Here is a 22,389-nt window from a genome sequence, read left to right as displayed (position 1 = left end):
AATGTACTCAGCACCAGATATAGAGTATGAAAAACCCCACTTTCATTTTTATAACCCTCACCGAGTTATCTCACTAACTGCCTACCCACTAACTGCCTCCATCTAAACAACGAAACATAATATTCCGACCCTTTAGCCAACTCTTATTCTGAGTACTAGTCGCAGATCTCCTAACTCTAACATGAATTGGAGGCCAACCCGTGGAACACCCATACATAATTGTAGGCCAATCAGCATCCATCTTATATTTTCTCTTAATCCCTAGTGTTAATACCAGTAACTAGTCTTATCGAAAATAAACTCCTAAAATGAAGAGTCTTTGTAGTATAACAAAATACCCCGGCCTTGTAAACCGGAAAAGGAGAAACTCACACCTCCCTAAGACTCAAGGAAGAAGCATTAAACCTCACCACCAGCACCCAAAGCTGAAATTCTACATAAACTATTCCTTGAAAAGGTTTATTGTAGAATAACCACCAGGCTACAGTACTATGTCAGTATTGAAAATAATTTATTTTATAATACTTTTGTTGTGTAAGTCATATACACATGCATGTCCACATATCAATAATAGCGTCTTCCTGTAAATGTATACATATACATGCTATGTATTACTGTGCATTCATTTATTTTCCCCACGAGCAGTTAAAGGTCATATTAAATTTTATTAATTTTACATATTACATAATATTATTGATCGTACATAGGACATGTCATTAACGGTGATCTTTATAAGACATCTGGTTCTTACTTCAGGACCATTTTAACTTAAAATCGCCCACTCGTTCCCCTTAAATAAGACATCTCGATGGGTTAATGACTAATCAGCCCATGCTCACACATAACTGAGATTCCATACATTTGGTATTTTTTATTTTTTTGGGGGGGCCTGCACAGACTCAGCTATGACCTTAAAAGGTCTCGTCACAGTCAAGCAAATTGTAGCTGGACTTGTATGTATTTTTTATTTGACTAGCACAACCAACATGTGCAATTAAATTAATGGTTACAGGACACAGTACTCCATTATTCCCCCCAGGCTCAAAAAACTGTATCTCGTAGTGGATCAAACCCCCCTTACCCCCTACAAAACTAACCATCTGCTTAGATATTCACCACCCCCCTAGACAGCTTCGTCCCTAGATCTACGAACAATTTTTTTCATAAATCAATACTAAATCTGATACAAACCCCATAATGAAATTATACGAACATCTTTTACACCCCATGGGTTAATGTAGCTTAAATTTTTTCATAAAGCAAGACACTGAAAATGTCTAGATGGGCTTCGCCAGCCCCATCAACATAAAGGTTTGGTCCCAGCCTTACTATTAATTCTTAACAGACTTACACATGCAAGCATCCACAACCCGGTGAGAATGCCCTCCAAATCACAAAGATCAAAAGGAGCGGGTATCAAGCACACTACACTAGCAGCTCACAACACCTTGCTTAGCCACACCCTCACGGGACACAGCAGTGATAAAAATTAAGCCATGAACTAAAGTTTGACTAAGTCATGTTAACTAGGGTTGGTAAACTTCGTGCCAGCCACCGTGGTCATACGACTGACCCAAATTAATAGAGACACGGCGTAAAGAGTGTTAAGGAATCATACAAAATAAAGTCAAATCCTAATTAAGCTGTAAAAAGCCATAATTAAAACTAAGCTAAACCACGAAAGTGACTTTAGTACAATCTGAGTACACGACAACTAAGACCCAAACTGGGATTAGATACCCCACTATGCTGAGTCGTAAACTAAATAGTCACAAAACAAGACTATTCGCCAGAGTACTACCGGCAACAGCCTAAAACTCAAAGGACTTGGCGGTGCTTCATATCCCTCTAGAGGACCCTGTTCTGTAACCGATAAACCCCGATTAACCTCACCAACCCTTGCTACTTCAGGCTATATACTGCCATCTTCAGCAAACCCTAAAAGGGAGCGAAAGTAAGCATAACTACCATACATAAAAACGTTAGGTCAAGGTGTAACCTATGGGATGGGAAGAAATGGGCTACATTTTCTATATTAAGAACACCCCTTATATCCACACGAAAGTTTTTATGAAATCTAAAAACTAAAGGAGGATTTAGTAGTAAATTAAGAACAGAGTGCTTAATTGAATAAGGCCATGAAGCACGCACACACCGCCCGTCACCCTCCTCAAGTATCACAGCAAAGCCCCAGCTCACTAACCCATGCTAAGCAACTATACGAGAGGAGACAAGTTGTAACAAGGTAAGCATACTGGAAAGTGTGCTTGGACAAAACAAGATATAGCTTAAACAAAGCATCTAGTTTACACCTAGAAAATTCCACGATCCGTGTATATCTTGAACCATACCTAGCCCATAGCCCCTCCCACCGCTACTACCATAAACTAATCAAATAAAACATTCACCATACATCTAAAGTATAGTAGATAGAAATTTAATCACCAATGGCGCTATAGAGAAAGTACCGTAAGGGAAAGATGAAAGAAATATTAAAATTAAAAAAAAAGCAAAGCTTACCCTGGCTACGGAATCGTAAGACTCTTTCTGGGTTAGCACAGGTATGAAAGGCAGTCTACTTCTTTTCATTCCTTTCATAAATAACACATCTCAATGCAACTGAGCATCTTCACACACTAAATGTTACTAGTATTAGTGTTATTTATTCTCTAATAGTGATATGACAACTGTATTTTAATCCAAAATATAGGTACCAAAAGAAAGAGAAAAAATTAAATTACACTGGTTTCATTACTTCAAGAATTATGAAGTACTTCCATCAAATCATCTTATTTAATAATCATGACAATGCTTTGTGCTGGCATGTCAGGCAGTGTGCTTTGACTTTTAGGGGAACTAGCTCATTTGTTCTCCATAACAATTCATTAAATCTACATAAGACCTAGGAGGTGAGCACGAATTTCCTTATATCACAGATGGAGCAATTAAAACAGTGGGAGCGGGCTTCCCAGGTGGCGCAGTGGTTGAGAGTCCGCCTGCCGATTCTGGGGACAGGGGTTCGTGCCCCGGTCCGGGAAGATCCCACATGCCGCGCAGCGGCTGGGCCCGTGAGCCATGGCCGCTGAGCCTGCGCATCCAGAGCCTGTGCTCCGTAACGGGAAAGGCCACAACAGTGAGAGGCCCGCGTAGAGCAAAAAAAAAAAAAAACAAAGTGGGAGCCAGTAATGAAAAAATGGCTAGCTGACTCTAGAGCTGCAAACTCTTGGAAACTATGCTTTGATGCCTTGTAGAGAAAGATTATTCCCATTTTAGAGATAGGGAAAATGAATTTTGGTTTCTTAGGCAGCGTCAAGTGAGTGGTAAATTCAGCACTCAGATTCTGAGTTAATGTTCTGACTTAATCCAGTGCGTTTCCCATTTCACTACAATGTCTCTTTAACATTAAAACCTTACATTTGTGTACAACTTTCCATCTTAGAAAAACATAGCATTAAAATTTAACAACCCTGTGAAGGATGTACCATTCGTAACTTACAGACGATGTAAGGAGTGATCACAACAGGTTGGTAAATTAGACACGGTAAGTTTAGATAACTGTAATGTAAACCATGTCTTGAGATCTTATTCAGTCAAATTTAAAGCTCTAAAAGTAAGAAAGCAAGAGTCTTCTATGTTTAAGAGGCAAGGATCAATTTCAATCCTAGTAGGTTGTCTTTGATCATCTCAGCACATCTCCAATATATCCTGGAGCAGTTTGTTTTCATCTGTATTACAGTTTCTGTATTTTCTCTCACTATAAGTATCTGAGTTCCTTGTTTGTAGGGACGAGGGACTCAGCCTACCTGGCATGTAGTAGCCACTCAACAAATGATGGAAAACCATCCTGAAAAAACCTAACATTACTGTTAGCCCTCGGTGATGTACAGGGGTCGATTTACATCACCCCAAGCAGGACCGTCCTAACCATACGCCCCTCTTTGGTATCCGATTTAAATGCAGCCCCAATGAATGAAATAAAACTGCAGGCGCCACGGTAAACCAGAGCACGGTAAGAAAACAAGCACTAGGGAGAACCGAGGACCAAGCGGGGCCCGACCCGGCTCGCGCGAGTAGACGCGGTCGAGGATGCCGGGCGGGCCGCTCCCTGGTCCAAGGTCTGGAGAAATGACGCGTCTCTCCGCACCGGCGACGGCAGCAGAGGGTGGTCCCGGCACCGCCCGCGCCCCCGGGCCGGCCAAAGCGGGTCACTCACCCCGAACACAGGCTCCGTGGGGCCGCCCCCAGGGCCGCCGAGTTTCGATTCCCCAGCGTTTGGAAACGGACCAAAAACAAACCGGGTCGCTAGGGGTCACCGCGGGCTTCCTGTTTCCTCAAAGACAGCGCCGCTTCCCCGGCAAAGGCAGCCGCTCCGGGAACGCCGCGGAGGGACTCCCATTTCTCTCGCCTCGGTGGCGCCAGGGCCGGCGCCGCCGGCCAGTCGGCTACAGCCCGGGAGGCTCTGGAAGGAGGGCCGAGCCAAGGCCGAAGGCCGAGCCACCGCCGGAGAAGGCCGGTTACCCGGCCCCGTCAGCGCCCGCCCTAGCCCCGCGCCGCACAGGGGGAGCGCAGCGACGGGGCTGGCCAGGAGGGCGTCCTACTCACGACCGGAAACGGGGCCTCCAGTAATCCACGGCTCGGAGCCTGGGCCGCGCAAGCAAACCGGAAGTCAGGCCGGAGGAAGATGGGAGGGCGTTCGCCAAGCCAGTGCTGGGGCTGGGTGGGGGAAAAGTGCGCAGAAAAGGAGGGCGCAGCGTACTACGCGCCCCGTGAGCCTCCGCCGCCGGGTGGGCGGGGCCGGGGCGTGCTACGTGTCGTGAGAATACGCAGCAGGGTGGGCGGGGCCGCGGCGTACTACGTGTATAGTGAGCTCCCGCGACTGGACTGGCGCGGCCCCGGCGACGCGGGAGGCGGAGGCGGTGCGCCAGTGTGGTAAGACGTTATCCGCCTTGGCGGAGGTTGAGTCGCTGGCCTCCTACAGCGCCGTCTTTTTCCCTCAGCGTCCGCTTGGGGGTCCCCGAACGTTGTAGCGCGTGTTGGCTCCGCATAGTAGCGCTCTTGTGGGTTTCTAGTTCTCGCCTAGCCGTGGCCGGGAACTGGGGACCCGTGACGGTTCGCGCCTGCGGGGGAGCTGTTAACAACCCGACTAGTTTCGGGGCGTTGCTCCGGGTCCCCTAGTTATTCCGCACACAGCTCTTGTTAACATTGTGGAAGCTGTTGACTTCGGAGGGTGTACCCGGCTCCGCCAGGTAGAGGATGGACAGGCCTGAGGTGTGGGGTCACGAGTAGTTGAGTTGGGGGCCGTCCTTGGAGGTCGCAGGCAGACGGAACCCCTCCAGCTGTAGGCCTATTTTTGATTAAACGAATAAAGGAGAAAATGGTTAATTATAGGGCATTTATCCTTACTGACTGCCAGTTAGCAACAGTGATACTCCTCCCCAGCCCTTTCGACTAAGGACTTAATTATTGTTGGAGTCAGTGTTATGTTGGAAGATGTTTCTGCATCAATTTTTTAAAAAAATTAATTTTATTTATTTATTTTTGGCTACGTTGGGTCTTCGTTGTTGCATCTGGGCTTTCTCTAGTTGCGGCGAGCGGGGGCAACTCTTCGTTGCGGTGCGCGGGCTTCTCATTTCGGTGGCTTCTCTTGTTGCGGAGCACGGGCTCTAGGTGCGTGGGCTTCAGTAGTTGTGGCACTCAGGCTCAGTAGCTGTGGCTCTTGGGCTCTAGAGTGCAGGCTCGGTAGTTGTGGTGCCCAGGCTTAGTTGCTCCGCGGCATATGGGATCTTCCCAGACCAGGGCTTGAGCCCGTGTCCCCTGCATTGGCAGGTGGATTCTTAACCACTGTGCCACCAGCGAAGCCCCGCATCGCAGTTCTAATTCATCAACCAACAGTCAGCTCATCAAGGATGGATTCGGCTCTAGGGTTTACTTTAAAATATTTTTCTGTTGTTGTTAAGCCTCTCATTTTGCTTTAGATTTAAGTGAAAATTCACAGCTGTTATGAGCAAAGAGCACAACTTAAAGTTGACATGACATTTAAAAAATACTTTAAAATCTGTATTAATGTAATCATTTAGAAAGATCCATTCACTTCAGTTTATCAGGCTGGGACATAAGAGCAGTGTTTTTAATATTTTGGACAAGAATCTTTTTTCGATTGGCTTGGTAATGCGCTTTACAGAATAAAAGCAAACCACCAAGAGGTATATTTTGCCTAGTTTTTGAAGAATGCTAACAAAATCGGTTGAGGCACCCCAAAATCATCAAAAGTAAAACGATAATCTGGTTTCTGATTTGTAGATCTAGAAATGTTGAATCTTTACTCACAATTTAGAATAATTTGAGACTTGTTGAAAAAGAAGGAAAATTCATTTTTATCTTTTCTCTCTGAGTAAATAAGATGACTTAGCTCAGTATTTTACTATATGTGATCAGTCTGTTTTCGTTTTAATAATACACACTTCCCTATTATAATAATGAAAAAAAGTGGGTCTTATTAACAATACTATTTGCTTATTCAGAATGCATAAGCCTATCAATTTAGTCAAGTAAAACATCCTAATTTTTTTTTTGCCAGGGAATGGGGGCGGGGAGAGTCATACCCACGGTAGGTTATGACAAAATGTAATACAGATATTTGTTAAATTGAGCTGAAATGGTCACTTTCTATCCACTCATGCATCCGCTTTAATTAAGTTTAGCAAATAAATTATTAAAGAAAACTTGCCACACTTATGCTTTGTTATAAGCAGAAGTTGAAGTTTTATTACAATCTTGCTGTAAGGAAAAAGACCTCCGATAAGTCAAATAAAAGATACAGTCTTGGTAGGGACATTTTATGGGAAAAGAAAATGGTTAGATAATTATCATTAAAGTAGATAACAGAAAGAAAGGAATTTGGGGGACATTAGACTCTTAACTAATAGTCAATTGCTTAGGTGAGTGGATGGTTTTCCAGAGCAAATCTTAATTCTATTAAAGTTTATTGGAAGGTTGCTTAGGCTTTTTTTTCAGGAATGTTCATTTCACCGCAAGAGAGGAGTTGTGAATTACAGTCATCCAAAAAAGCATCTGTACCGGCCAGGTTTGGGACAATTTTTTTTAAACCATTATTACATCTTCTATAACTACAAATGAAGTCTGAAATTTTCAAAACGATTCAGGTCTTTATAAACATATACTTGACACAAGGCACTTTTTAAAAGGTCCTGTTTTACAGGTTGTAGTAAACAAAAAAATAGGTAACACAAGATATTCTCCCCCACCCTGTCCCGCCTTCTCCCATCCTCTCACCAAGGTCCTGATAATTTCCATCAGGAGCTGCTCCTGAAGCATAGAGTGAGGACTGACTTCAGTGAGATTCCCTTTACCCTGGGGTAGGTTGGATTCCAAAACAATATCTGAACAAAGAATATAGGCCCTGGCACAACTCTTGACTGTGGCTCAGCCTCCTTCTGTTTTTAGGCAACTGTGCATCATTAGAGCTGCTTCAAACCTTATGTTTTGTTTAATTAGGCACTATGTTAAAACAATGAAAAAAAGTGCTGTTGTGTTTTGTTTTTTTAGTGGGAGCTATATATTTCTAAGCTGTGACGAATATTTACTGTTAGAGGAAAGAGAATACATCTTTTGAGGAAAATTTGTAAAGTGAATTTTGGGTTAGTGATTTAAATTTTATATTAGTTTAATTTGATTAAATCATACCATCCTAGAGATCATGTTTTCTGTGTCTCTACCCTGTGTTTTGTGAGTACTGTGTACGTGTGGCTCTGCGGTGTCAGCAGGACAGAATTAAGATGTCAAAACCTTTAAGTTGAAATAGCAATGTCACTTTTCATATTAAAATCAGCTTCAATGTCATTTTGTCCATTAATGTCTTAAAAGCATTCTTCCTCTCTTCTCCCCCACCTATCACATGTCCAGGTTAAAAGCCTTAGGGTAAGGGAATGGTTTCAGTGGCAGAGATACAAAACAGATTCAAAAATACTACCAATAATGAAAAAGCTGGTATCTGAGCCTACATAGTCTGTTTTCCTTCTTTCCTCCCATACCTGGTTGCTCATACTGCTACCCCCCCAACCAAAACACATACACACACACACACACACACAGAATGTCGTGAATTGCAGAATCAAAGTTCATGATTTCTGTTACACTGTGTATCTGAATCTGTGAATATGCCTGAAGCAGCAGGCAAACCGGGCGTCATGGATCCCTAACCCTTAACCTTGGAAAGTACATGAAGGCTTTCCAGGGGGTTATGTAAATGATAGTTTAAGGGTATTCATTTTCACGCTGTTTACTTGCATGTTTCTTTCCTAAAATTGATCTACCTCAGAGTGTGCCTAAACCAGGGCAGCTTTCCCCTTTCCTCTTTTGTAATTGTCCCTCTCCCACTCTACAATTAAAGCAATACATTTAATCTGACCTAAGTCTTGTTAGAAAGTAAATGATTCTAATAACTGGGTAGCTAATTGTTTCACAAGGGTAGTAATTTCCAATGGCTTTTGAAAATGCTTCAGAAAAACTCAATTGAGTTGTCAGCTGATCATTAAAAATAATTTTATGACATACCCCATGTGATTTTTGATACATAATTTAGTAGTTCAGAAGAATGATTATTGATATAACCAGAAATCCTTCTGCTCCCAAATATTTGGAATGGAAGAACACAAAATGTAAGAATAGGATCAGCTTGAACCCTGTTTCTTCCTAACAACAAATAATATTCATTCTGATACATGACCTAAATGGGGGGAGAAGGTGCTATCCATTTCTGTATGAGATGCATTTCCAATAAAACTGACTTACAATATTTTATAATGATCATAATTTATATTGAGTTTCTCATTTGATCAGTAGTGCTCTAGTAAATTAATGATAACACAATACTGATGACAATTTTTAAAATTTATGTTCTCAGGAATTTTAAAATATACTCTTTTGTGTAGAGAAATATGATCAATTTAAAGTATTTTCAAGCACTAAAATATGTTGCGATAAGCTTGTGTGGGGGAAGTGAGATAATATGAATTCAAGGAGAAAAGGAATAATATCAGTTTCCTAACTGTGGAAGGAGATCTTGTTCATGTGCTTTTCAAATGCATGGGTTGATAGTAGATATCAAATTACTATGGCATTTACATTCCATTTATAAAAGGGATATATCCTACTGTCTCTAGCAGCTAGCCTTATCCTGGACAGGCAATCTGTGCTTCATAATAACTTTGTGACTTGAAATGTTTGTAGTCAGTAGGAATTAGCTTCTGACAGCTTTCATTTTTTAAAAAATAAACATGAATGTCATAACTGTATGCATAGAAACTAAATGCAGTGACTTTCTTTTGGAAACATATGTAGGTGAAGAAAAATTTAATAGTCTTAGAAAGCCTTTGATGTAAGGAGTAGGGAGAAGAAATATGAGAAGAGCTAACAAGACCAGCAGCAGAGACCCCAGGATGGTGTTGGAAGATTGTACAGAGAAGGAAAAAAGATCCAGTAAGGGGAATTCTACACTTCTTCCTATATGAAATAAGAGCAACCCTTCTCTGAGGCTTGATACTTACACTCTTACTATCTGAGATATGAATTAATTAGTTTATTCAATACTTAACAAATACTCATTCAGAACGTACCATGTGTCATTGTTTTAGGCACTGAGATGAAACGGGCAAAATAGCTTTTTAATGTATAAAGAAGTAAAATCTATCACAGAGAAGTCAGTCACATAGACAAGACCTATGTGAAATTTAACATGATGAGAAATTACTTCCCATTAATTTTTTTTCATGACAGTTTCCATATATGCCTATGAAGAAAATAAACTTTTTCCCCTGTTTAAAATGGGAAGAGAGGAAGAAATAATTTTATTTTGTGACTGTCACGTATACACTATAAAAACCAAGAAGATAAAGTCAGCTTTTCAGAGGAAAGGCATTTTTATAAAGCTACCAAATAAACAGCAATGAAAGGATGACATTAAACTTCAGTAAGATGTATAGAAAGAAGTTAAATTAGATTTTTCAAGTAGACTATGTAGCAAAAGAGAGGGAAAATTTCCAAACCCATTTCACAGCTCACATGATATAAAAGTGAAATCATTGACTTTGTAACAGTTGCAAAATTACAGACATAATTTCCAACTGTAGGTTTTTCAGTTGTCTGTGAATAGTCAGTTGATTCTTAAAATTCCAAAAACAAAAAGATGTGTTTTTTTTTAATTCACTTATATTTTGTTAATCATTTTCTCTTGACCGTCATTTTATGTCATTCCCTTTTGGCTTTAATAACCCCCTCCCTCTCATCCCATAGCCAGTCTGATCACCTGATTTTGTAGATTTTACCATTTAGCTAATCTTTTGGATCTTTTTCATAGTCTCTACTATGCCACAGTTTCCTATCCAACTATTATAATAGTTTCCTTTAATTAGTTCTAACTTTTTGTTTTTTAGTTTCCAAGTCATTCTTTATATGGATAGCTAAATGGTCTTTTAAAAATGTAAATCTTACCATTACGTTTCTCCTCTTAAACTCCTGGAATGACTCCTTAGCTTGTTTTAAAAGTCTATTCTTAGTCTAGCCTAGCCTATTTTACCACCAGCTTCTAGAAACACTGCCAGCTCAGACATTGAAATTGGATATCTTTACTCCTTTATAAGTTTTCATTCAGTTAACCCTGATTATGATTTTAGAATATTTACTTTCTTAGATTATCATTTGACATCTTTTCTAAATTTAAAAATTCTCAGAGAATTGGGGAACTCCAGAAAAATTTTCAATATTAGTGTGAGAATTATGGCTCTACTTCTTACTTGTCCTAAAATGATACCACATTTAAAAGAGGATCCTATATCTTCAGATAATGGATACCAGCTTCAGAACATATGAAGCAAAACTAGGCAGAACTAGGAGACATGCGCACAATACTGGAAGATTTTAACAGGTTTCCCTCACTAACTCATAGAATAAAAAAAAATACATTAATGAAATAGATGATTGAATAAAATTATTAGCATCACACTCATTAGGATGGCTATTATCAGAAATAAAACCAAAATTGAAAATATTCATCTTAAAATTAATATGGAATCTCAAGGGAACTCAAATAGCCAAAACAATCTTGAGAAAGACGAACAAAGCTGGAGGCTTCCCATTTGCTGACCTCAAAACATATTACAAAGCTGCAGAATCAAAACATTGTACTGGTGTAAAGACATACATATAGACCAATGGAATAGAATGGAGAGCACAAAAAGATCCTCACATATGTGATTTTCGACAGATGTGCCAAGACCATCCCATGGGGAAATGTGGTTGGAAAAACTGAATATTGGTATGCAAAACAATGAAGTTTGACCCTTATCTCACACTGGAAAAATTAAATCAAAATGGATCAAAGACCTAAATGTAACAACTAAAACTATGACACACTTAGAAGAAAAATAGGGGGAGAGCTTCATGACATTACATTTGACAATTTCTTGGATGTGACACCAAAAGCATAGGCAACAAAAGAAAAAATAGGTAACTAAAGGTCTCTAAATCAATCACTAATAAAATGTTAAAAAATCATTATCGGGGCTTCCCTGGTGGCGCAGTGGTTGGGAGTCCACCTGCCGATGCAGGGGACACGGGTTTGTGCCCCGGTCCGGGAAGATCCCACATGCCGCAGAGCGGCTGGGCCCATGAGCCATGGCCACTGGGCCTGTGCGTCTGGAGCCTGTGCTCCGCAACGGGAGAGGCCACAACAGTGAGAGGCCCGAGTACCGTATCTGCAGTATTAGTGGAAGAAATTTTACCTTTAAGCAAATCAGCTGTGTGATTTACATGACAATATAGCTTAGATAAAGGTCAATTGAGAATGGGCACATGTAGGGAGAAATAACTAAGCTGCTCTGAAATTAATACTCTCCTTGTTCAACCTACTGATATAATTCTAATCTTTTTATAACAGTATTGCATTTGGTAGCCAGCCTGAAGAACTTAATTATTCTTGTTTGATCTGTTGTTTGATTCTCACAAGTCTTAATATACTGAATAATAGAAAATACTAGGATTCTTGCAGCCATCCAATATAGACATAAAGCATATAAACTGATTACTAAGGTTTAAAGTTGGCATTTAGCACAATTTATCAGATTTCTACTTACTTGTTAACTTTTTCCTGGAAACAATTTAAAGCTGCAAAAGATACCATCCTTTAAATATGCCAGTAAGCTGTTTCTTTCCATTCTATCAATACTTTGATTTCTTATTTTGGATGAAATCCATCAGTTATACTCATTATTAAAACAAAAAAAGAAAAGAAAATATTAAGCATATTGGAGCATTTATTGAGCTAGAAGCTACCCAGCAGTGTCTGCATAAAATAGTCCCTGAATGATAAAGATAAATTACAACTTTGCACTGATAATAGGCTCTTAAATTCCTGTTGAATTGTTAAATATAATCTAAGGTTGATATACAGGCACAAATTGGTTAATTAGGTATGAATGAACAGCAAATTTTAAATTTACATTATAGAGAAGATTAAGGAGAAATGCATTTTAAGTTTAGAAGCAAACTACCTAATCATTTGTTAAGTTGAGCATTTGAGAAAAATCATGAAGGAAATACTAAATAGAGTGCTCTCATTCTGCATTGGTTTCTGCATATTTTAATTTTCTTATCTAACTATAAATATAGCTCATTTAAAAGCAGTCTAGAAAGGAAGTCAAGCACTTATTATATGTATTTAGTGTAGGAGCACTGAAATGGGTTTTTTCATATGCTTTTTCATTTCATCATTAAAACCATCCTATGAATTATAATATTATTACCATCAACATGAACAGATGATAAAATGATAGATTATTTAACTGATTTGCCTTAATTTTAAAACCGCATAGGAAATGAAGCCAAAATTTAAATCCAGAGCTACGATTGATATTCAACTGATACACAAACAGCCATACTAGTTTTTAAATAATTTGAATATTGTTACTATCTAGGACAGCTTTAACGCTGAAGTTCATATTATTTTCATTATCTCATAATATAAATATTCACTCAGTGCTTCTCTTTGGCAAGTATTCTTTTAAGTGCTAGGGATACAGTGGTTAACAAGATAGACTGACTTGCCAGTGGATTTTCCTTGTCTTGTAGAGGACCTCATTAAATAAACTACAATACAGTGTGTTGAGCGGCATGGAGAGGGGATAGAGATTGCTGGGGGCACACGGTAGGGGCATTGACTCTTACTCAGTAATTTTTCAGATTGGCTTAGACATCACCTCTTCTCAGTAGCCTGACACACCTCCTACCTGGAAGTCTCAGGTGTGCCCCATACACTTCCAAATCATTCTGCATTGGTCTCATAATAGCACTTAATGTTATTTGAGGAGAGGAATTTTGTCTTTCCTTTAGCATTAGCTGGCTCATAGCAAACCCTCAAGAAGTATTTTAGAACAAAGAAAATAGAATTGAGGTCTGAAAGAGCAGCAAGCAAGTGAGAGAACAGTTTTACATAAGCTTTTAGGTATTGAGGTGGGAAATGACAGAGATAATCCTTGTAATGTAGGAGGAAAGTTTATCTTTTGAGACTGAGGAGAATGGTCTGAGATTTAAAAAGGTTTAGAATAATCACTGAAGAATTGCAAGAGGAAAAAGAGAATACATAAAAAGGATAGCCTTAAAGATGTGCTGAGGCCTCATCTGAGGTTGAAGTCTCTGAATTTGTAGTGGTACCAATAGGCGTGACTACATAATATCCTCCAAGAATCAGCAGCTCAGATTCAAGACCTCGACGACCAAGGGTGTATTCCTTTGTTTTTAAATTAAATTAAATTAATTTTTTATATAGCAGGTTCTTATTAGTTATCTGTTTTATACATATTAGCATATATATGTCAATCCCAATCTCCCAATTCACCCCCCCCATCACAACCCCCTGCTTTCTCACCTTGGTGTCCATATGTTTGTTCCCTACACCTATGTCTCTATTTCTGCCTTGCATACCGGTTCATCTGTACCATTTTTCTAAATTCCACATATATGTGTTAATATACGATATTTGCTTTAATCTTTCTGACTTACTTCACTCTGTATGACAGTCTCTAGGTCCATCCATGTCTCTACAAATGTCCCAATTTGGTTCCTTTTTTTGGCTGAGTAATATTCCATTCTATATATGTACCACATCTTATTTATCCATTCGTCTGTCAGTGGGCATTTAGGTTGCTTCCATGACCTGGTTATTGTAAATAGTGCTGCAATGAATTGGGGTGCATGTGTGTTTTTTTCTTTTTCTCTTTGTTATCTTTAGTTTTTTAAAATATCTTTTTTGGAGTGTAATTGCTTTACGATGTTGTGTTAGTTTCTGCTGAATAACAAACTGAATCAGCTATACATATACATATATCCCCATATCCCCTCCCTCTTGTGTCTCCCTCCCACCTCCCTATCCCACCCCTCCAGGTGGTCACAGAGCACCGAGCTGATCTCCCTGTGCTATGCAGCTGCTTCCCACTAGCTATCTATTTTACATTTGGTAGTGTATATATGTCAGTGCTACTCTTTCACTTTGTCCCAGCTTACCTTTCCCCCTCCCCATGTCCTCAAGTCCATTCTCTATGCCTGCATCTTTATTCCTGCCATACCCCTAGGTTCATCAGAAAAAAGTTTTTTTTTTTTTTTCAGATTCCATATATATGTGTTAGCATACAGTATTTGTTTTTCTCTTTCTGACTTACTTCACTCAGTATGACAAACTCTAGGTCCATCCACCTCACTACAAATAACTCAGTTTTGTTTCTTTTTATGGCTGAGTAATATTCAATTGTATATATGTGCAAAATCTTCTTTTCCGTTCATCTGCCCATGGACACTTAGGTTGCTTCCATGTCCTGGCTATTATAAACAGTGTTGCAATGAACATTGTGGTACTTGACTACTTTTGAATTATGGTTTTCTCAGGGAATATGCCCAGTAGTGGGATTGCTGGGTTGTATGGTAGTTCTATTTTTAATTTTTTAAGGAGCCTCCATACTGTTCTCCACAGTGGCTATATCAATTTACATTCCCACCAATAGTGCAGGAGGGTTCCCTTTTCTCCACATCCTCTCCAGCATTTATTGTTTGTAGATTTTTTGGTGATGGCCATTCTGACTGGTGTGAGGTAATACCTCATTGTGGTTTTGGTTTGCATTTCTCTGATGATTAGTGATGTTGAACATACTTTCATGTGTTTGTTGGCAATCTGTATATCTTCTTTGGAGAAATGTCTCTTTAGGTCTTCTGCCCATTTTTGGATTGGGTTGTTTGTTTTTTTGATATTGAGCTGCATGAGCTGCTTGAATATTTTGACGATTAATCCTTTGTCAGTTGCTTCATTTGCAAATATTTTCTCCCATTCTGAGGGTTGTCTTTCGTCTTGTTTATGGTTTCCTTGCTGTGCAAAAGCTTTTAAGTTTCATTCGGTTCCATTTGTTTATTTTTGTTTTTATTTCCATTTCTCTAGGAGGTGGGTCAAAAAGGATATTTCTGTGATTTATGTCAAAGAGTGTTCTTCGTATGTTTTCCTCTAAGAGGTTGACAGTGTCTGACCTTACATTTAGGTTTTCTATCCATTTAGAGTTTATTTTTATGCATGGTGTTAGGGAGTGTTCTAATTTCATTCTTTTACATGTAGCTGTCCAGTTTTCCCAGCACCACTTACTGAATAGGCTGTCTTTTCTCCATTGTATATTCTTGCCTCCTTTATCAAAGATAAGATGACCGTATATGTGTGGGTTTTTCTCTGGGCTTTCTATCCTGTTCCATTGATCTCTATTTCTGTTCTTGTGCCAGTACCATGCTGTGTTGATTACTGTAGCTTTGTAGTATAGTCTGAAGTCAGGAAGCATGATTCCTCCAACTCCGTTTTTCTTTCTCAATATTGCTTTGACTATTCGGGGTCTTTTGTGTTTCCATACAGATTGTGAAATTTTTTTGTTCTAGTTCTGTGAAAAATGCCATTGGTAGTTTACTAGGGATTGCATTGAACCTGTAGATTGCTTTGGGTAGTATAGTCATTTTCACAATGTTGATTCTTCCAATCTAAGAATATGGTATATCTCTCCATCTGTTTGTATCATCTTTAATTTCTTTCATCAGTGTCTTATAGTTTTCTGCATACAGGTCTTTTGTCTCCCTAGGTAGGTTTATTCCTAGGTAGTTTATTCTTTTTGTTGCAGTGGTAAATGGGAGTGTTTCCTTAATTTCTCTTCCAGATTTTTCATCATTAGTGTATAGGAATGTGATAGATTTCTGTGCATTAATTTTGTATCCTGCTACTTTACCAAATTCGTTGATTACCTCTAGTAGTTTTCTGGTAACATCTTTAGGATTTTCTATGTATAGTATCACGGCATCTGCAGACAGTGACAGTTTTACTTCTTCTTTTCCAATTTGGATGCCCTTTATTTCCTTTGCTTCTCTGATTGCTGTGGCTAAAACTTCCAAAACTAGGTTGAATAACAGTGGTGAGAGTGAGCATCCTTGTTTTGTTTCTGATTTTAGAGGAAATGGTTTCAGTTCTTCACCATTGAGAACAGTGTTGGCTGTGGGTTTGTCATATATGGCCCTTATTATGTTGAGGTAAGTTCCCTCTATGCCTACTTTCTGGGGAGTTTTTATCATAAAATAGCTGTTGAATTTTGTCAGAAGCTTTTTCTGCATCTGTTGAGATGATCATATGGTCTTTATCCTTCAGTTTGTTAATATGGTTTATCACATTTATTGGTTTGCGAATACTGAAGAATCCTTGCATGTCTGGGGTAAGCCCCACTTGATCATGGTGAATTATCCTTTCAATGTGCTGTTGGATTCTGTTTGCTAGTATTTTGTTAAGTATTTTTGCATCTATGTTCATCAGTGATATTGGCCTGTAGTTTTCTTTTTTTGTGACATCTTTGTCTGCTTTTGGTATTAAGGTGTGGTGCCCTTGTAGAATAAAACTAAGAGTGTTCCTCCCTCTGCTATATTTTGGAAGAGTTTGAGAAGTATACGTGTTAGCTCTTCTCTAATGTTTGATAGAATTCACCTGGGAAGCCTTTGGTCCTGGGCTTTTGTTTGTTGGAAGATTTTTAATCACAGTTTCAATTTCAGTGCTTGGAATTGGTCTCTTTATATTTTCTATTTCTTCATGATTCAGTCTTGGAAGATTGTGCTTTTCTAAGAATTTGTCCCTTTCTTCCAGGTTGTCCATTTTATTGGAATATAGTTTCTTGCAGTAATCCCTCATGAATCTTTGTGTTTCTGCAGTGTCAGTTGTTACTTCTCCTTTTTCATTTCTAATTCTGTTGATTTGAGTCTTCTCCCTTTTTTTCTTGATGAGTCTGGCTAGTGGTTTATCAATTTTGTTTATCTTCTCGAAGAACCAGCTTTTATTTTTAGTTTTATTGACTTTGCTATCGTTCCCTTCATTTCTTTTTCATTTATTTCTGATCTGATCTTTATGATTTCTTTCCTTCTGCTAACTTTGGGGTTTTTTTGTTCCTCTCTCTAATTGCTTTAGGTGTAAGGTTAGGTTGTTTATTTGAGATTTCTTTTGTTTCCTGAGGTAGGATTTTATTACTATAAACTTCCCTCTTAGAGCTGCTTTTGCTGCATCCCATAGGTTTTAGATCATCGTGTTTTCATTGTCATTTGTTTCTAGGTATTTTTTGATTTCCTCTTTGATTTCTTCAGTGATCTCTTGATTATTTAGTAGCATATTATTTAGCCTCCATGTGTTTGTATATTTTACATTTTTTCCCTGTAATTGATATCTAGTCATATAGCGCTGAGGTCAGAAAAGAAACTTGATACAATTTCAATTTTTTAAAATTTACCAAGGGTTGATTTGTGACTCAAGATACGATCTATCCTGAAGAATGTTCCTTGAGCACTTGAGAAAAAAGATTATTCTGTTGTTTTTGGATGGAATGCACTATAAACATCAATTAAATCCATCTTGTTTAATGTATCATTTAAACTTCTGTTTTCTTACTTATTTTCATTTTGGATGATCTGTCCATTGGTGAAAGTGGGGTGTTAAAGTTCCCTACTATTATTGTGTTATTGTCGATTTCCCTTTTTATGGCTATTAGCATTTGCCTTATGTATTGAGGTGCTCCTATGTTGGGTGCATAAATATTTACAATTGTTATATCTTCTTCTTGGATTGATCCCTTGATCATTATTTAGTGTCCTTCTTTGTCTCTTGTAATAGTCTTTATTTTAAAGTCTGTTTTTTCTGATATGAGATTTGCTACTCCAGCTTTCTATTGATTTCCATTTGCATAGAATACCTTTTTCCATCCCCTCACTTTCAGTCTATATTTGTCCCTAGGTCTGAAGTGGGTCTCTTGTAGACAGCATATATATTGGTCTTATATTAATACTTTATACTTTATACTAATAGTATACTAATATTTTTATATAGTATTATACTAATATTTTTATATCCATTTAGCCAGTATTTGTTGGAGCATTTAATCCATTTATGTTTAAGATAATTATCAATATGTCTGTTCCTATTACCATTTTCTTAATTGTTTTGTGTTTGTTTTTGTAGGTCTTTTCCTTCTCTTGTGTTTCCTGCCTAGAGAAGTTCCTTTAGCATTTGTTGTAAAGCTGGTTTGGTGGTGCTGAATTCTCTCAGCTTTTGCTTGTCTGTAAAGGTTTTAATTTCTCCATCAAATCTGAATGAGATCCTTGCTGGGTAGAGTAATCTTGGTTGTAGGTTTTTCTCTTTCATCTCTTTAAATATATCCTTCCACTCCTTTCTGGCTTGCAGAGTTTCTGCTGAGAGATCAGCTGTCAACCTTATGGGGATTCCCTTATGTGTTATTTGTTGTTTTTTCCATGCTGCTTTTAATATTTTTTGTTTATATTTAATTTTTGATAGTTTGATTAATATGCGTGTTGGTGTGTTTCTCCTTGGATTTATCATGTATGGGGCTCTCTGGACTTCCTTTTCCATGTTAGGGAAGTTTTCAACTATAATCTCCTCAAATATTTTCTCAGACCCTTTCTTTTTCTCTTCTTCTTCTGGGACTCTTAATTTGAATGTTGGTGTGTTTAATGTCCCAGAAGTTTCTGAGACTGTCTTCAATTCTTTTCATTTTTTTTCTTTATTCTCCTCTGTGGCAGTTATTTCCACTATTTTATTTTCCAGGTCACTTACCCGTTCTTCTGCCTCAGTTATTCTGCTATTGTTTTCTTTTAGAGAATTTTTAATTTTATTTATTGTGTTCATCATTGTTTCTTTGCTCTTTAGTTCTTTGAGGTCCTTGTTAAACGTTTCTTGTATTTTCTCTATTTGCAAGATTTTATATCATCTTTACTATCATTACTCTTAATTCTTTTTCCAGTAGACTGCCTATTTCCTCTTCATTTGTTTGGTCTGGTGGGTTTTTACCTTGCTCCTTCATCTGCTGCATATTTCTCTGTCTTTCCATTTTGCTTAACTTACTGTGTTTGGGGTCTACTTTTTGCAGCCTGCAGGTTCGTCGTTCCCTTTGTTTTTGGTGTCTGCCCACAGTGGGTACGGTTGGTTCAGTGGGTTGTGTAGGCTTCCTGGTGGAGGGGACTGGTGCCTGTGTTCTAGTAGGTGGGGCTGGATCCTGTCTTTCTGGTGGACAGGGCTGCGTCCAGTGGTGTGTTCCGGGATGTCTGTGAATTTAGTATGATTTTAGGTAGCCTCTCTGCTAATGGGTAGAGTTGTGTTCCTGTGTTGCTAGTTGTTTGGTATGGGGTGTACAGCACTGGAGCTTGCTGGTCCTTGTGTGGAACTGGGTCTTAGCGTTGAGATGGAGATCTCTGGCAGAGCTCTCGTTGATTCATATTACATGGGGCTGGGAGGTCTCTGGTGGTCCAATATTCTGAACTAGGCTCTGCCACCTCAGAGGCTCAGGCGCGACAGCAGGCCGGAGCACCAGGACCCTGTCAGTCACACAGCTCAGAAGAAAAGGGAGAAAAAAATTTTTTAAATTAAAAAATATTAAAAAAAATATAGAGCAACCCAACTGATAAACAAATTCACCAGTGACAACAAGCAGTAAAAACTATACTAAGATAAACATAAAAATCAGAAACAAATCAGTCGCAGACAGCAAACCCCACGTCTACCATTGCTCCCCAAATCCACCACCTCAATTTTGGGTTGATTCGTTGTCTATTCTGGTATTCCACAGATGCAGGGTAATTCACGTTTATTGTGGGGATTTAATCTGCTGCTCCTGAGGCTGCACAGAGAAATTTCCCTTTCTCTTCTTTGTTCGCACAGCTCCTGGGGTACAGCTTTGGTTTTGGCTATGCCTCTGCGTATAGGTTGCCCTCAGGCTTCTTTTCCTGCCTGGACAGGACGGGGTTAAAGCAGTGGCTGATTAGGGGCTCTGGATCACTCCTGCCAGGGCAAAGGGAGGGATACGGTAGTTACAATTGGAATGCCAGGCGAGTCTGTGGTGGCAGAGGCTGGCGTTGACGTTGCAACAGCCTGAGGCACCCCATGTGTTCTCCCAGGGAAGTTGTCCCTGGATCACAGGATCCTGACTGTGGCGTGTTGTACAGGCTCCCAGGGTGGGGCCTGTGGATAGTGACCTGTGCTTGCACACAGGATTCTCTGTGGCTGCAGCAGCAGCATTAGTGTTTCATGCCTGTCTCTGGGGTCTGAGCTGATAGCTACAGCTCACTCCCATCTCTGGAGCTTGTTTAGGCAGTGCTCTGCCTTCTGTGGGCAGACAGGGAAGGAATCCCCTCTCCTCTTGCACCCTGAAACAGTGGTCTCTTGCCTTAGGCAGGTCCAAAGTTTTTCCTGGACTCTCTCTCAGCCAGCTGTGGCACACTAGCCCCCTTCAGGCTGTGTTCATGCAGCCCACCCCAGTCCTCTCCCTGGGATCTCAGCTCCTCCGCCATCTTGAAGGTCCCCCACATGTGTCTTTTTGAATTATGGTTTTCTCTGGGTATATGCCCAGTAGTAGGATTGCTGGGCCATATGGTAATTCTATTTCTAGTGTTTTAAGGAACCTCCATACTGTTCTCCATAGCAGCTGTATCAATTTACATTCCCACCAACAGTGCAAGAGGGTTCCCTTTTCTCTACACCCTCTCCAGCATTTGTTGTTTTATAGATTTTCTGATGATGCCCATTCTAACCGGTGTGAGGTGATACCTCACTGTAGTTTTGATTTGCATTTCTCTAATAATTATTGATATTGAGCAGCTTTTCATGTGCCTCTTGGTCATCTGTATGTCTTCTTTGGAGAAATGTCTATTTAGGTCTTCTGCCCATTTTTAGATTGGGTTTTTTGTTTTTTTAATATTGAGCTGCATGAGATGTTTATATATTTTGGAGATTAATCCTTAAGCCTGTATTCTCTAAGAATGCTTCTGGCCTCAACTAATTGGGAAGACAAATAGTGGTTTAAAAGGTAAAGGTTTATTTCCTCACATATCCAGAAGAGCAGGTATATAGAATGAGGGTAAGATTCCTAAAGTTAAAAACTGCAGCAACAACAACAAAAATAGCAGTTCCAGAATGTTTCTATGAGTTCTTGCCTGAATATCAACAATTGGAAATGGGTTTTCTGTTTGTCTGAAATCTTGTTTTGTACAATAAATGCTTTTTATATTAAAATTGATTGTTGAAATAAAAGTTTAGAAGGAAAATATCTCTCTGTTGTTTCCAAAACCTTTTTTTGTTTTACGCTGAATGTTACTGACACAAATGAATACTTGAACATCATTAAGGAACCCAGGACATCAAAAGAAATGATAGTATACTTTAAATGGGTGAATTCTGTAGTATGTGAATTATATCTCAAAGCTGTTAAAGCAAAAGAAACGAAGAGAAAAATGGAAACTCCCCCCCTGCCCCCAAACGTAGCAAAACTTTAAGAATAGAAAAATTTGCCCATTTGCTGTAAAGAAGATTCTTAGGAAGTAGCTTTCTGGTATTGGGGTAGAGGATAAGGTGAATTGTATTGGATCCTAATCTTCCACCAAAATTATTAGGTAAGTCAAGTTCATTTCTTTATACCAGGCTCCATCTCTCAACCACCTGCTTAATATACATGTCATAACTTGCTCTGATCCCCCAGTGCTTTCAAGCTTTCTCTTCTGTTTACATATCTCTCAGCCCCATTCACAGGAAAGCAAAAACAACTACTCAAAGAGTTACCTAAAATTTTTTCTTCACTTCCTTACTTAATAGTTACAGTTCGGCATGCTCCAATCAGGACTTCATTCCCAGCACTAACCTAACATTGCTCTCAGATCATCAATGACTTCCATGTTTAAATCCAGTGGCAACTTCTCTGTCCTCATGACTGAAATTCTAAACAACATCTAATGCGATCAACCATTCTGTCTTTCTGGAAACATAAATGT

At 39.1% G+C, this 22,389-nt stretch overlaps 2 protein-coding genes across 2 annotated transcripts in view; one reads left to right on the top strand and one right to left on the bottom strand.

Annotated features, from left to right (window-relative positions):
• The window catches only part of AZI2 (5-azacytidine induced 2), a 36,586-nt gene extending 31,932 nt beyond the window's left edge, over positions 1-4,654 (bottom strand). Inside the window, exon 1 of the mRNA XM_082849158.1 lies at positions 4,214-4,654. The gene's annotated coding sequence lies outside the window, so the exon portion shown is untranslated. The remainder of the gene's footprint in view (positions 1-4,213) is intronic.
• A 190-nt stretch (positions 4,655-4,844) lies between these two features.
• ZCWPW2 (zinc finger CW-type and PWWP domain containing 2) overlaps positions 4,845-22,389 on the top strand; it is a 139,777-nt gene continuing 122,232 nt past the window's right edge. The window contains exon 1 of the mRNA XM_082848474.1: positions 4,845-4,929. The gene's annotated coding sequence lies outside the window, so the exon portion shown is untranslated. The remainder of the gene's footprint in view (positions 4,930-22,389) is intronic.

The sequence above is a fragment of the Leucopleurus acutus genome, assembly GCF_964270905.1.
Source record: "Leucopleurus acutus genome assembly, chromosome: 10".
Taxonomy (NCBI): Eukaryota; Metazoa; Chordata; class Mammalia; order Artiodactyla; family Delphinidae; genus Leucopleurus; species Leucopleurus acutus.
This window is presented reverse-complemented; position numbering and strand designations above follow the sequence as displayed.